Genomic DNA, 3534 nt, shown 5'->3' with positions numbered 1-3534 from the left:
CCCTGGGAACATGCAAGGCCAGCTGGGACAGCACTCTGAGCAACCTGCTCTGGTGGGAGCTTGCTCAGCTTGGAACAAGATGATCTTCAGGGTCCATCCCAAGGAAAACCGTTCAGGGATTCCATCATTCTGTGGTTGCCATGGTCCACAGGGGTGTGGTCCTGGATCTGCTGTCATGTCACAGTTGGTGTTCCAGCTGGGACTGCCTTCGCCCAGCCAAGGGCACAACACAACCAGTTGCCCTTGTGTGAACACACGCTTCGCCCTGCTCTGAGAGCACCCCTGCAACCCTGCTTCTCACCTGTTCCCCGATAGTGCCGTCAGTCCTGAACGCTCCCTGCTGCCTGGATTTTACCATCCATCCCTGCAGGATGCTCCCATTCTTCCCAATGGAGGTACAGTGCCATTCCATGGAGGTGGACACCCCCTGGCAGCCCGGGCGGGCTGGAGCTGTGAGGGGATGCTGTGGGACAGGGACCCCACTCTGAGGTTTTGCTCCCTGTGCAGGCTGTCAGAGACCATGAAGAGGAGATGGAAGTTGACAGAAAGTTTGATGAAGAGGAAAGAATGGATATAGATCTAGAAGAGAACGGAGTGGAAGAGATGGAGGTAGACGAGGAGGAGATAGAGGAAGCGATGGAGGTGGATGAGGAGGAGGTGGATGAAGCGATGGAGGTGGACGACGAGATGGACGAAGACATGGAGGTGGAGGAGGAGGAGACGGAGGAACAAATGGAGGTGGAAACGGAAGATTGTGTTGAGGAGATGGATGTCGACCAGGAAGATGAGGAGGAGGACATGGTCTTGGGATGAAGACCAACACAGGCAGCAGGACAGGCACGTGCTCCCCATGCCCTGCCCACAGGCACAGTGGCTCCCCTGCCGCCAGGCTGGGGCTGGGCTGGGTGGCCCTGCTCATGGACACGGGGACCTGGGTCATCCCTGCATTCTGGTGGCACAAGCACCACCCCCGGCCTGCCCTGCGCTTGCTTTGGGCCACGCCAGCCCCGTCCCAGCAGCTGGGCCCAGCTCCCAGCCCCAGCCGGGCTCAGTGCTGGCGGCACAGTCCTGCTCTGCCAGCGTGTGCCAGCCTGGGGGCACAGGGAACAAACCCTCAGGGCCTGACTGCAGTGACCGTGTGGCTTGCTTTTCTTCCAGGACTGACGGTGATCTGAGGTGTTGATGATACCCACCTGTACATACGTTTTTTGAGAGAGTTCTTCTGTTGTTTTTCCTGCGTAGATTTTAGATAGTGTTATCATCTGGAAATACGTTCTCTACATTGTTGTTAGATAGGTTCTTATGTAAATACGTTTTATAGATTGTCGTTGTTATAAAGATTCTTACAATGTAAATATGTTCTGGAGTTCATTTTTGTTGCTGCTCTTCTGTAAATAAACAATCTTTATTTTTCACATCCCAGCTCTCTTTCCATTTGCTTTGGGCACATGCAGCATCTGCAGAGTTGTGGTTTCCACTTGCTCCAGGTTGCCTGGCCTGGAGGTGTGTGGGAGCGAGCGCTGTGTTGGGGGTACCTGTGCCCAGAGCGGTCCCACTCTGAGCTCCATACACACTTGGTATTTGTAGAGACAGAGCCCACCGGGCTCTTTCCCATGGCATCACATCTGGGAGCAGGGCCCAGCCTGCGTGGCCCTGCAGAGCCTCACCAATGGCACTGCACCAGGTGGCACCAGACACCAGCGCGAAGGAGCACTGGGCTGTGGGCACCCCCTGCTCCCGGGCACCCCGGAGCTGAGGGGAGCTCCCTGAGCCATCACCTGGGCATGGATGCACGCATGCATGCATGGATGGAAGAAGGGATAGATGGAGGATAGATGGAGCTCATCATCAGGCTGAAAGCTTTGCATCACCTGCTGGGGGACCAGGGCTGCTTTGCCGGGCTCAAGCTGTTGCTTGGCTGCTCTGTGTACCCTGCTAAGGCTGGGGGACCAGGGGCTACTGATCTCCCTCCTTTCCATTGCCAGGGAACTCCAACTGGAGAGCCTTGCTGTGGCTGGGAAAATGCAACATGTGCCACAACACCCTCAAGCATCACACACCTGGGGTCTTGTGGCTTTGGAAGGACGATCAGAAAGTGGTTTTCATGGAGAAGAGCATGAGCCATGAGGGATGGGGACTGCTCTGTGGGTTGCTGGGGCAATGGGTGCTGCACACAGAACACAATGCAACATGAGGACGGCAGGCAATCCTGTACCCAGAAATTCCCTGCTCCTGGTTATTCCATGGCGGTTTGCAACAAAGAGTTTGCAATTTTGTTGCAAAACGCTGGCATCGAGATCTGTGCTGTGGGAATCCAGCGGGCAGACACGAACTCTCAGCGGGCCATGGCCTCACCAGCGCTGGAGGAGCACGTCTTCCTGGTGGAGTCCTTTGGGCAAATCCAGCAAAGCCCCTGCTGTGAAGCCAAGGGGTTCAGTTGTCGTTCTTTGGTAGGTCTGGGCTGAGGGGGAGCAGCCGTGTGGGCAGGCAGGTCATTGGACAGATGTGACACTGGGTGTCCCGCAGAGTGCCTTGGATGGCACAGCCGCCCCAGAGCCTGGCAGGCTGCTTTGCAAGAGAAGAAACCTACGGTGGTGACACCCCGAGAGCTTCTGTTGTCCCAGCATCTGCTAGCAAGTGGTGGGGCAAGGAGAGCTGGGCGGTGCAGGCAGCAGGAGGATGCCTGATGCCCAGTCTGATGCCCAGCTAGGCTCCCAAGGCAAGGTGGGCGGCAGGAATTCTTAGATCCCCTTGCACTGGTTTGGCAGAGTAGTTTGGAGACTGGTATTAATCTTGTTTGGTTTTAAAATCACATAGCAGAAAATTATTCGTTCTGTCAATATATATGTGTGCATATATATATATATGTATATTTATTTCTGAGAGCCAGGGAGTGCTGTTTTTAAATTCTTCTTTTGTATGAAGTAATTTCTATCCTGACAATAAACACCCTGAAGATTTGTATGACTTGTCCATCTCCTGTAACTGGGCTGCAGGGCCACAGAGATACCTCTGTGCCAGAAGTGGGGCCTCTGGCTTTTGCAGCGTCTCCTGTGCCCAGGACCCAGACATGCTTTGGGAAAATCTTTGCTCTGTGGCACCCCAGGGTGGAGGGAGCCAGCGTGGCACAGACACTGAGACGCTGTGCCCCCTTGGGGGGGGTTTGCTTTGGGCTCTGTGCTTGGGGGAGCACAGGGAGCTCCGAGCTGAGCTGGGTATGGACCCATGGCCTGGCCAAGGGGCCAATGAGGCTGATTTGGGTTGCATTTTAGGACTCTGCTATTTTACACTGAGGGCGCTGAGGCACTGGCCCAGGCTGTGCACGGAGGCTGTGCATGCCTCATCCCTGGGAACATGCAAGGCCACCTGGGACAGCACTCTGAGCAACCTGCTCTGGTGGGAGCTTGCTCAGCTTGGAACAAGATGATCTTCAGGGTCCATCCCAAGGAAAACCATTCAGGGATTCCATCATTCTGTGGTTGCCATGGTCCACAGGGGTGTGGTCCTGGATCTGCTGTCATGTCACAGTTGGTG

This window comes from Lichenostomus cassidix, unplaced genomic scaffold (genome assembly GCF_008360975.1).
Source record: "Lichenostomus cassidix isolate B80296 unplaced genomic scaffold, HeHo_3.0 HiC_scaffold_42, whole genome shotgun sequence".
NCBI lineage: Eukaryota > Metazoa > Chordata > Aves > Passeriformes > Meliphagidae > Lichenostomus > Lichenostomus cassidix.
Note: the sequence above shows the minus strand (reverse complement) of the source record.